Consider the following 13,458-nt stretch of genomic DNA (forward strand, 5'->3'; position numbering starts at 1 on the left):
TAAAAGCAGGATGGCTCTTTGATTAATATTCTATGAGCCCTTTTCCTCTCCTTGTTGCATTTTCTTCCCTTGATCTTGGTTTAGGTTTCTTAATTTCCAGAAGTGGGAAGGAAGATGAGAATCAGGATTATGTGTGTAGAATAGACAGATTTAAAAACCTGTGCTGTAGTGGAGTTTATTTTAATCTCCCTTCTGTCCTACTCCTTTTGATGAATGTGAGCCTCTAGGCAGACAAGCAAGACTTGAATGTTAGATTCCATTGCTCTGTCTCACAGGAACTTTGTAGGGTAGATAATAGTACAAACTAGCCATCAATCAACATTTATAAGGTTTGGTCCGAGGACTTTTATCTAATAAAGAATCAGTAGAGTAAGGCAGAATTTGCTGTAGATTTGGTAGCAATAAACTAATTTACCCAAGCGATTCTTTTCTATTATCTTAATCTTAAACAGTTAACAAATGCTTGTATGCTTACTATAAATAAAACCCCACTTTAAGGAGATAAATTCTGAGAATTAAGTTTTTAGTAAAAACAGCAAGTTAGAAACTATTAATTGGGGTTGAACATGTTACAAAATAAAAAAAAAAACAAAAAACAAAAGACTACTCAACTCTATTTAATTCACTTTGCTACCAGCAGCTATGGTTTGTGTACCAACCATAGATTAAAAAAAATCATTTTTGCTAGAATTTGACAATAGAGGCCAATATTTGCATAAACAAAATTGTTCCCAGAATTAAACTGGTAAAAGTAAGACAGATGCTTATTTCCTTATTGCAACAATGCCTAAATGCCATAGAAATAATCTGATTTCATATATAGAGGAAAGTGACTCTGCTTTTATGATGTGCTATCTATAGTCATTCAACCAAAATGTTTTTAGCTCTGGATATGTGTCAGGCACAATTCCTGGTGCTGGAGATTAAAAAAAATAATAAATGAAGTCTGAGACATCACGCTGCTCATTAGTCTAATTGAGATGATAGAAAAGTGAACAGCTATCATCAATTAGTCCAGTCTGATCAAGTTATGCAAAATTCAATGACTAATAATTGGGCTTAGATCAGTGAGCAATTCACAGCTGACAGGTGTTCCAGCTGAATCTTAGAAATGATTGGGGATTTATCAAGTGGGTGGAAGAGTGGGGGCTTGTAGGTGAACCAGGGGAGGTTATAGGAGGATTGGGCATTCTAGGCAGAAGGAGCTATAAGGTCATTTATTACACAAATAAAAATCCAGTCCCGAAAATATATTCTTATTAAGAGTTGGAAAATAAAAATAACAGTTAATCCATTCAGTGCCTGAGGGAACTTGATCCTTAGCTTGCACAGTCAGGAGCTTGGCTGCTTTTTATTGGTCTGTGTCAGTGCCCGTCTAACTTACTTGCTTCCAACTCTCAGTAATTTATCCTGAGTGTTTCTATGTGCAGTACAAGCTCTATATGCTTTAATTCTTAGCAGTCACAGATATTAAGGTTTCTAAAAATATGTTGGGCCATTTAAAAATTCCCTCAAAGTTTGGAACTTTCAAGGGAGGCAATAAAATAAATTGAATTTTCCAGCATCCTAGAGGCAGTCATGTGTCAAAAGTACCCCTTATAGCCCAAGGTTGTACATCATAACGTCTCAGATTTCACTAGAGTTTATTACAGTGCAAAAACACCCACAAGGCCCAGCATGCATATTCAATTTACCGGCATCAAAGGAAGACAGCTTAAAATGTGGTTTCTGTTTATAATGATAGAAACATTGTATGTTTATAATTCAGCAACATACAGATTACCTTGTCTTACAAAACAGCTGTGGTGAAGTCTTTGACTAGAAATGATCCTAGTTTGGGAACATTTGATTAGACATTAACATAAATGAAAGGTGTTATTAGTTCAATGGAAAGAGTTGAACTCTTAAGAAGGCTGTTTCTATCCGTGGAAACAAAGATGGAGAACTGTTGAATAACTGAGTTGCTCACAACTCTGCCTACTTTCCAGAAATTGAATTGGGACCAGATGTCTGCCCACACAGTGAACATGATCTTATTAGTAAATGTTTCTTTAAACGAAACACACGATGACAAAAATGGTTCTTTAGTGGACTTCAGTCAACGGAAAAAAATATTAGATAAGTTGAAAAATATGCCATGGTCTTCAAATTTCAGAAGTAGAGACTAGCAATTTAGAGGCATTGGGGGGATGCTTAGGAAAAATCCACAGTGCCCTTATAATTTATTTTTCGGTGAACGTTTTGATGAACAGTAAGAAATGGTTGATGAAAAGATTAGACACTTGAAAGAGGGCTTAGATTTCATTCTTTTTAGTTCAGTTGCAATTGCTAGGATATTTGCTTTTGGTTGGTTAGAAGCACCAAACAGCCTTTTACTTAAAGAATCTAAGCAATTCAAATAGTATGTGGTTTCAAAAGAGAAAAATATTATTAATTTTTATTTATATATATATATGAAAATAAAGTAAGTTATTTTACTTTAACTATATTTGTATTGATTTTCTGTATAGCTTTTGTTGTAAACTTCTGATATTAGAACAGGCTAGTTTTGCTAACTCTGCCTTTGTAATTAAAAAAATGTAGCAGTTGTATGTGTTTAATTAGGTATTTGGAGTTGTCTTTCAAGGAGAATGATTAGTTTTCTTGAATGTTAAAATATGAATTAAGAAACATATCATATAGCATTGTTCCACAGCTCCCTGCACAATATTTTCAACCCAGCTGGTTTTCAATAAATGTTTCTTGATTTTTATTGGTTAACTGACTCCAGAGGGGTAAGGTTCATTTAATAGTTGCCACTAGGGGGCAGCAGAGGCTGTAGGATATCAAGACCTGGCATTTGCTCTGCCAGCTAACATGGGTATAATCCTGCCCTCTTCCTCCATTTTTGTGGTCCACACCTGGGAGTGGACATCAGAATGGTCCAGGGAGTTTTGAATCACAATCTCTGTGGGAATGGCTGGGGTATGGGTAGTTTCCAAAAGCTATTGGTTATTCTTTTGTATAAGAACAGATAAGATGAGAGAAAGAGAGGAAAGATCCCCAAGATGAGTGCCTGCTTTCCCATGGGTTGACCTTAGGGAACGGTGGAAACATAAACCATAGATATAGGGTTTTCAGTAGTTTACTGGTGATATTTGGTCTCATTCTGTAGTCACATGACAGGAAGAAGGGTGAGACAGCACAAACTGTTTTCCCGGGGTCCCCTAAGGAGTCATATTTTAATCTCCACTGAGCTAAAGTTCATTAGACTTACCCCCACTGTTTAGTTGTTCCACAAAGACCTTTGGTTATTCTCTTTTGCTCTGGCTCTCTAACTAAACTTGTCCTCATGCTTAAAAGTTAAAACTTAAGCCAGTAATTTCACCATTTACTCATGTAAGAAAATGTTTCTCTCTAGCTCCCTCTTTACTAAGCTTTTAGTATTTGCACAAAAATGATGAATGGTGGTTGGAGCACATAGTTCTATCCTGTGTTGGATATACCTTATTTTTTTAGGCGAAATTTCTTCCTTTCTTTCTTTTCTTCCCTTTCTTTCTTCCTTTCTTTCTTTCTTTCTTTCTTTCTTTCTTTCTTTCTTTCTTTCTTTTTCTTTCTTTCTTTTGTGCTAGTTTTTTTAAAATATTTCTTTATTGATGAGAGAGAATCATTGATCAGCTGCTTCCTGCACACCCCCTACTAGGGATCGAGCCCAAAACCCAGGCACGTGCCCTTGGCCAGAATCAAACCTGGGACCCTTCAGTCCACAGGCTGAAACTCTATCGACTGAGCCAAGCAGGCTAGGGCATAGGTGAAATTTCTTGCAAATTCCATCATGATGCTGGACTCAGGGGTAGGTCACTTTTTCTATTAGACTTCTAAAATCATGCATAAGAATGCTCTTTCCATTTGTATCTTAGAATTGAATCTATAGTGCTTAAACAAGAATTGATTAAAGACTATGGAATAATACAGGGAAAATAAACAGACATTTGTATGACTCTAGATAACATTTCTTACAAGGTAGGGTTTATTTTCTGGGCTCAAAAACTTTATTTTATTTAAGATAGATCCCAAGAACAAAGGAGATGAATACTATATTTTCCTCTTGCTATCAGTTCTTCTTTCAACTCTGCAGTATTGCAAACCAACCCCCCCCCAACCAGTTGAAGGGTTTAAATTTTATTCTGAGTGTGTTGAGAAGCTTTTTGAAGATTTTAACCAAGAAAAATCAGGGTAAATTTGTATTTAAAAAGGGGGAATCTGACTGTTCTGTGAATAACAGATGGTAGGGAAATAAGAGCAAAACCAAGAACAATTAGAAAACTAGGTGATCTCAGAGGTTCTGTTGCTTGGACTGAGATTACTGATAAAGACAGAGGAAGCAAACACGTGTAGAATATACTTTGGAGACCCTAGAAAGCCTGGGTCGACTTTTGTACGGTGAGGTGAGGTAAGGGCAGGGGTGGGGAGGAAAAGGAATCTGAAAAGGAAGGGTTGGAAAATCTATCCATTTTTCCTCTCACAGCCCTTGCATAGGTCTCCAGGTCTCCTTGTTGCTAAGAGTACTCACAGCTTACAAAGAAATTTGGTAAAGACTAAATGAGTTTGTCTCTCTGTAGTCTACATTTGAAGGAAATTCATGTGTTTTCTTTTCAAACATGCGTGCTGAAGAAATACCATATTGTGCAGAAAACCACACAAACATGTGTGACCTGACACTACTATGCAGAGATAGGAAACATGAACCAGGTGGGTAAAACATGCTGTGAGGTGCTTGCTAGCAGCACTGTGTACCCAGGAGTTTGTTTTAACTGGGTCTGTTGCCTGTCCAGTCCTGGGATCCGAGTGTCTGGATGTCAAGTGTGAGGTGCAGTTGTATTTTGTTGGACTTTGGTCATCACTACCTACAGTTTTCTTATTTTTCCTTTTATGTTCTGTTCTTTTCAGGAAGGCTCTGACTTCTCTTGTTTTACTTTTTGGCCAAGTATGACAAATTTTCCAAAAGAGTGCTGATGGTGACCCTATGAGAGTACATCTTGAGTCTGGATCTCTGTGTGTGAGACTTGCCTCTCTCACCAAACAGCCCAGCAAGTCCGTCACCCTCCCTAGAGAAGTGACTTGATGTGGGGAGTTTGACTCAACGACTCCAAAATGCCCTCCAGCGCTAATCAATCACTCTTCTGTTTGAGGGCCATATGAGAGTAATATCCTTTTTTTATATCAATGACCTGCTTTCTTTCTTCTTTTCTCCTTTCTTTCTTTCTTTCTTTCTTCTTTCTTTCTTTCTTTCTTTCTTTCTTTCTTTCTTTCTTTCTTTCTTTCTTTCTTTCTTTCTTTCTTTTTCTCTTTCTTTCTTTCTTTCTTTCTTTCTTTCTTTCTTTCTTTCTTTCTTTCTTTCTTTCTTTCTCTTTCTTTCTCCTCTCTCTCTCTCTCTCTCTCTCTCTCTCTCTCTCTCTCTCTCTCTTTTATGAGAGGCTCAGCCACTGCATGGTGTATCAGCAGTCCCCAAGAAACATGTACGTGGACTTTCAAGGCAAACAGGCTGTTGTTTCAGTCCCATTGGAATTGTACTTATTTCTGAGTTTATTGAATCCACATTTTAGTGTCTCTTGGGATTGTAATCATCTTCTTTTAGACATCTTTTTGCTGTTGTTGAATACTGTTTGTTTCTTTATATGCCATTTGCCTATTATTTCTTTGTTTTGCCTTCCTGAAAAATATATCAAAGTAAGCAGTTAATATATAAAGTTAAATCGTCAAATGCCCCGGAATCAAGAGTATCCACATTCTCTGTGTTGTCCAGTGTGGCATGGACTACAAAGACCATTGGCAGCCAATGATCTACCATTCAATGTGTTTGACTAGAATGTATTCCATTGCCCTGAGCTAACAGTAGTGTTGTTCATATTTCTAATTTTTCTGTAATCTAATATCTTGTTCAATAGCAAGACAGATAAAAACATAGACAGTAGCCTAGCTGTTGGGGTTCCCAACCCCAGCAGGTCCAGGGGTTCCCAAAGGTGTGGACAGAGTCGGCAAAGAAGGAATGACATGGGGGCAGCGTTCAGTTGATCAGCATAGCGAGGTTCTCTCGCCTGGTTCTATCCAAGATCTCCAGCCAAGTTCTGTGTTTATTGTCTTGTTACATCTGTATTTATGCCAGTTGATTTTAATCCTATCCATTCTATTCCAAAGGTTAGGGCGTTTCTTATCTCCATTCCAAGGTTACTCTATTGTTCTATTAAGCTACAAGGAAGTAACTGAAGGAGATTATCCTAAGTAAAGATTATGTAGCTTAAGCGTGATTGTTCGTAGTTAAAATGATTAATTACCCACCTGGCACTTAGTTAAGGGGTTTTATTCCTTCCCTAACTCCAGGGGAAAATCCCCACCTGGGGAAACAACCTTTCTCGGAGAGGTGACCTTGGTTAAAACACATAGCACTAAGGAGGGGAGCAAACATATTAAGAACAGTATGCCAGATACGCCAGGTCCCTTGAAACATATGCTGTGCAGATGTTTCTTCCCTGCAGAGACTGTGTCAAGCAGCAAGGATGGACTGGCTTCTGGCACCTAGCAAGAGGAATTTCTCCTAGATTGCTGTGGGCAAATTCGAAGTTAGACATAGTGAGCAAGCTACATTGTCTCACTGAGCAAAGAGAGGTGGGCCGTTTGGCTGGTTACCCTCATGAGCCCAGGCGATCAGATAACCCTGCTGTCTCTTGCATGGTGCTTTATTGGTCATAAGATACAACAACAACAGGCTTAGGTACTGTGACAGCTCAGGGGATGAGCCACCCATGTGCATTCAGGTATGCAAAGAGGAGGGTATTGGACCAATGTTACTTCCTACCTTGTGAATTGAAATCCAAACCAATGAACAAGCTGGTTTTTTAAATTATTATTCTCCATTTGGATATACTTGAGAACTTACAAATTTTTGAAGAACAGAGTTGGGATTCTCGGGTAGCCTATCCTATGGTCAAACAAAACTGTCTCTTCCATGTGGTCGTCTTGCTGTTAACTTTGACGAAATATGTGAACATTTAAATTGTTGGTCTGCTTCTGTCCCTTTTTCCCAGTTGCACTAAAAGTTATCATTCTCACATTAGTCTAACTCACCCCAGTTGGCAGTTGCCAGTTGACATCTTTTATTGTTGTTTTAGAGGCTGCTTTTATTTTTTTTCCAGCTTTATTGATATACATTTTGCATATAACATTATATAAGCTTAAGGTGACAACTGATTATCATCTTAGAGTTAGTTAACACCTCCATCAAGTCACAAAACTACCATCTATCTTCGGTGGTGAGAATATTTAAGATATACTCTTTTAGCTTTCTTACTGACCACTCAGTAGCCAATATAAAGTTAATAGTGGATTCTGTAAAGGTTTTGCATGTGGGGGTGACTCCATACTAAGCACAGGCAACTAATGGACCATTTAGTCTAGACATGGTTTCTGTGCAGAACATGATAGTAGCTGTACATGCTCCTAAACTATTTTTATGTTTCTGTTTCATTTGCCTTAACTGTCAGGGGCATCCACCTTAGAGTAGAGCTTAACCCGGAAGCTATTCTCTGTTTACAAAAATTGAAAGTTATCACACATCTCCTTCCACCTCCTGTTCTCCTCTCCGAGGACAGTCCCAGGTCGCTACAAAAGGCATATTTGATAATGTGTGCACAGGAAAAGAGCAGCACCAATCACTATGACAGCATAAAAAAAGAAAATTACTAAGGCCAGAGAAGTTTCAAGGACCTGAGACTTTTCTACAATTAATGTGTGATCTCTGATACAAAGAAAGGGTAATTCCATGATAAGGTATTGCAAACACAGTGCAGCATCTGCCCTGGCTTGGAGTATGGAGGAGATGTGTGGACAAAGCTGAGAACAATGCTAAAGAGCATCCTGCCAGGAGGCATTTACCGAACTTACTTAGGTGATATTAAAGTTAACATGAGAACCACACTCTAAATTTAAATAAAATACATAGTGTGGGAGTAATTCATCTTTAATTAGCCCCAAATTGTGTAAGATCTAGAGTCCAAAAGCACCATGTAAAATTCTGCTAAGGAGAAGTGGGTGGATTCAGCCAACAATTCAAATGAGATTTTCATGCCCAGAACGTTTCAGCCACACAGATTTGTCTCTTGCTGAATAAAGAATTTTGGTGTCTTTGTGACCACCACAGTGAACTCATGCACATACAAAAGCCAGGTTTTGGCAAACTTTTTATTTGCATTTTCCTTAGGAACATTTCTTGCACCAGGGCAATAATTTTGAGGTCTGAATAAAAGTATTCTATAAATACAAGATTAAATTTTGCCTTTAAATATGCAGACTCAATTCAAGTTACAGTTGTGAGTACTTTCAGATGGGGAGCCACAAGGATTTGGTCAGTATATACTAAAAAATAAAGGCAGAACAAAGATTTGTATTTTTTAGAACAGGAAGAATAAAGGAGAATCACTGGGGACAAGTCAATATAGAAGAAATGGTCACATTTCCACTTGCACTTTAACGCATGTCCCACAGTCTGCCTCTCAAATGCTATTTAAAATGCAAAGGCAAAGCAAGAACATTTGGTGTACGCAATAAAGCGTGACACACAAATAGTGCTGCTTCCTATGCATGTTCAAAGAGAAAAAAAAGGTCCCAGTGAAAATGTTAAATGTTTTAGTTACTTGAAAATATTTAATCCAGTAATGAAATGATTTATTAAACAATTTATAAAAAATGTTTCCTGAGGATGACTCTAGGGGACATAGATGTAGGGAAATTTAAAAGATTGTGTATATATAGACATCTGACTCTGAAAATTATTTTCCAGAAACTATCAAAACTTAAAATTTAATCTATTCCCAGTGGAATGCAATTAGTAACAAATGATTCCTTTTTCTCTATAAAGATGTTAAAATGGATTGTGTTTGGGGGAACCTACATATTAAAAGAAATTGAGGGTAAATATCAGCCAATTTAATATATTTACTTTATTTGAAATTTGATTCAAATGAACCAAATTGTGAACAAAGTTGCATGGAAGTTATGAGGCAATTTGGAAAATGTGAATACCTACAGGATATTGGATAATATTAAAGAATTACTGTTAATTTTGTTGAGGTGTGATAATGTTTAAAATAGATAATTCCAATCATTTGGAGGTACATGCTGAAATCTTTACAGAAAGGTTAAGTTGATGGATTTGACTCAAGACTTTTGGTCTTGGAAAGAAAGCCAATGGAAAAGAAAACTTTTAAAACAGCAGGGTGTTTGATTTTCCTCTACTCCATTTAGAGACTTTTAAGCAATTCCTATTAGCAACAAATTTTTGTTTGTTTGTTTCTTGGTATTTACAAATGATTATATTTAGAAGAAAATCATCCTTACCATTAAGAGAGTGAACAAAAAAAGCTATGTATGCAGTTTATAAAAGAAAATCCATTTTATATATTGCTATTTTTACTTAAGGCAATCAGAATAAAGACATATAGGAGAGTAACAAATCAAAGGTAAGCCCAGCAGAATATAAAGACTTCACTGAGAAAAAAATAAAACAAAACCAATGACAACAAAAATCAAAGGTCACAGTCAGTTGAGGCTGGGAACGAAATCGAAGCAACGCCGGTAGAAAGATCCAGCTAAGTAGCTGCATTTTTACATTGTAGGTTTTGGAACACAAAATAAAAAAAAAGCAACTTTGAACCAGACAGAGGATGGAAATGGGATAGAAAATAAATTGAAATGGTAGACTTCCTAGGCAGTGGAAGGTTTGTAACTGATGCTTCTGTAGTTAGGTAGAGACAAATTCTGGATCCATTCATTAATTCCTTTAGTAAAGATTTTGAAATAGTTTCTGTGTACCCCACACTCTTCTAGAACTAGAGATGCAGTGATGAATCGACAATGTATGCCTATAATTACCGACCTGTGGTTTGCATCCATCAGTTATTTCTGCGTTCAAAAAGGATAACTTGAAATTCTCCAGCAGAAATGAAGGCTTACTCTGAAGACTAGTACTAGATATGAAGGATACAAACAATCACGTGTACTTCTTCATAGATGAAGGAAGCAACAAAAGTGGATGCTTACATGCAAAGCTGACAAAAAGATTCCTTTCCCAATATGCTGACATAATTCCTAGGTAACTCAGGCTAATCTCACTTCCATCATAGAAAATACAAAATAAACATTTCTAAATCCAAAGGGGAGAGGTGCAGAAAATGGATGGAAATGCTTTGCTTTCTCTCTTTTCCCTTTTGACCTATTTCTTTCTATACTTTCTCATGAAAATGAGCCTCAAGCATCTTGAATGTTTTCTAAATAAAAAAAATCATGCACAACAGGTACAAAAGAGATCAAACAAAGGCAAAAGAGACACATCACAGAAGATGAGCTGTATGATATATACGTTTCAAATCAACCAGCAATCTGGAAATGAAGAATATGGCACCTGTATTCCAAGAAAGAAGCATCCATTTCTATTTGTTTCTACCAAGGACTAGCACATTTTCTGGTACATATTAATAAATAGTTATTGAATGAGTGAATGACAATGACAAAGGCTTTACTGATAACGAAGTATATAAAGATGGTGATCAATCTGGTAGTCTTGCATGCCTTATGTTATTTCCAGTTTTAGTTCAGTCTTAATTTCTGTTTCCCTAGGGACTCATGATCTTTTGTGATTTTAGTCTTATAAGATATGTTAGGCTAGAAAAAATTATTTTTATCCATGATGCTATCTTAGATGGTATTAGATTTATGCACTTAACATGCATATATAGTATATCACTAGTTAGTGTTCTATACATACTTGAAATATTGAATTGAGAAATTTTTCTTCCCTCCATTAGCAACAATTCAAAAATAAAACCTAATGAGCATCTCAGTAATTCAAAGACTGGCTGTCTCTTCAGAGGATTATCAAGAATCTGTGCTATTTTTCCTTTGATTGACTGAGAGATTCTCCTGGATCAGTCAAAAATTAAAATGGTTCATTAGTATCTAGGCATATAACACTATAATGAAAACCATAACTTTATAAAGGAGTGTGAAATAAGATGATGAGGAGACAAAAACTAAAATGCATCAGGTGACTTTTTTGATGGTTGTCACCTGTCCTTGAGTGTCTCACAAAGCAAAAGCATGTTAGAGTACCTTTATATGTCCTATTCACTTTATCCCCTTTCTGTTTATGCCCGGGGGTGGTAGTGATGGGTCATAGCATCATACACGAATAGATGGTAAATGGTCAGAAAAATTGTAGCATAATATGAGAGTTGGAATCAAATCTGCATTTCCTTTATCCAGAATCTCACAAAAGAACCAGATATAAGCACATTCATGTCAAATGAAAGTCCAGCAGAAGAGCATAGTGTGGCAAAAATGTCAGAATCAGAGTTGATTCTCAAATATGCTACTTCAGAGCTATTTGACTTTGAGTGGGTTACTTAACCAATTTTAAAATTTATTTATTTCCAAATGAGACTAATGATGCCAAACTTATATACTGTGAGAATTATATTTGTTACTACATTTAAAATATTCAGTATACAGTGCTTGGTTATGGTTTAGGTGCAATAGATGCTAACTGATATTATTTTTCCTTCAATAGAAGAATAATTACATGATCACATGAAAAGTACAACTAAACTATAGGAAAGCAGCATGCAGAACTGCCTGAAATCTGGCTGAGTGGAAATCCTATAACTAGGGAATTAAAGAAGCCAAACCGAGACTGCTAAGAGGGGTGGAGACTTGGAACAAGCTGGTCACACAGCAACACGTGGCAGATAAAAATTGGGATGGATATCTTGGCTGTGGAGGTCCACCCTGAGGAGCAAGGGGTCCTAGCCCCACACCAGGCCTCCCTGCCCAAGGTTCCAATGCCAGAAAAACAGGTCCCCATAACTTCTAGCTGTAAAATCCAGAGAGGATTAAGACTGAGGGACACTGAGGATTGCTGGAGTCCCAGGCAGTTCCTCTTAAAGGGCCAGCATAGGGGCTTATGTGTACTCATTCCATCTGAGCTACAGTGCTGGAGAAACAGCTTGAAAGACACCAGAGATGGGGTGGGGGGGGGGGAGAAATTAAATTGTCAGCATCAGGGAAAGAGATTGGTGCCACCTTTCTCCCAGACAGAAATGCTGGCAAAGGCCATTGTTACTTTTCTGAACCCTTTCCCCACAGATCCCACAGGTGGGCATCGTATCTGAGATTCTGTAAAACTGGCTCACACTGTTTTCCCCACTCTGGTGATTCCCTGAGGCCCCACCCCACCCAACTTTCAGGCCTACCCAAGCCGTTTCCAGTGGCTTTTCCATATGAATAGGCTCTCTTGGATCATGCTTCAGATTTTCCTAAAATCTCTCACTAAGTGGCTCTAGGCCCAGCACTAACAGAAGCCAACTTTGGTTTTCAGTTTGGCCTTGCTGGGCACCTCCAAGCCCAGCACAAGTAGCAGTCATCTGCAACTCACTTTGTAGCTGATGCCAGGGGGTCCTAGGCAGAACACAAGCAGTGGCTGACCTTGGCCTGCACCTCCTAGAAAGCCCAAAGCCAGCATACCCAGTGGGCAGCTTCAGACCATGTTGAAGCATCATTACCCAACCATCTTCACAAGTGACGCACTCAAGGGGCATGCTCAGCGAGCACTAGAGCACCACTGAAGTAAGTCCTGCTCTTTGGGATTGGCCCCGGCACAGCTGGTCCTCCATGGTAGTTGAAGGTTGGTGGTTGGAGGTTGCAGCCAGTCCTTGTGTTCCCTAAAGGGACCAGGCCTGGAATAGGTCTTCCTCTGGTGGGCCTGTAGTATGCGGGTTGTTGACTTTGTGCAGGAAAGATTTCACAAGATGAGACCAGGCAATTTTGAGAGTACATTTATTAAAGCTGGGGACAGTGATATAGGAAGTGCTTAGGATAGAAGAAGCAATAGGAAAGAGCTTAGGTGGAGCTGCTTTGACTCTCTGGAAAGTGGGAGAAAAGGGGCCTGGGAGACAGGTTCATAGGGTTAGCCTGGGTGGAGCTCTTGCTACTCATTGTTCCCCTGGTTGCAAGTCTTGTGGGGACCCTTAGGAGATGCATGCTGAGAGGCAAGAAAGATGTGGGTGTGCTCCCTGGAGAGAAAGGTACTCTGGGTCTTTCATCTTGACAGTTTTAAGGCTGGGAGTTTAGGGGAGGTTTTAGGGGAGTGCCGCGACTAACCAGCAGACCCTGAGCAACAGATGAATGGATTACTCTGACACACATTTCTGTGAAAGAGAAGACTAAGGGGCTGCTTGGCGATAGGAGGCACCAAACAGCCCCGATTGCCTGCCTCCTCAGGCTTTTATTGTAACAACAGCTTGAACTAAAATTAACCTCTAGATACAATCAGCAGGGTAAGTATCCATGAAAGCACATGCTTCTACACAGTCATGTTTAAAGACTAAACATAGAAATTCCAGCAAAACACCCAGGGACTCGGACTTGTTT

Source organism: Myotis lucifugus, unplaced genomic scaffold, assembly GCF_000147115.1.
Source record: "Myotis lucifugus unplaced genomic scaffold, Myoluc2.0 scaffold_24, whole genome shotgun sequence".
Taxonomy (NCBI): domain Eukaryota; kingdom Metazoa; phylum Chordata; class Mammalia; order Chiroptera; family Vespertilionidae; genus Myotis; species Myotis lucifugus.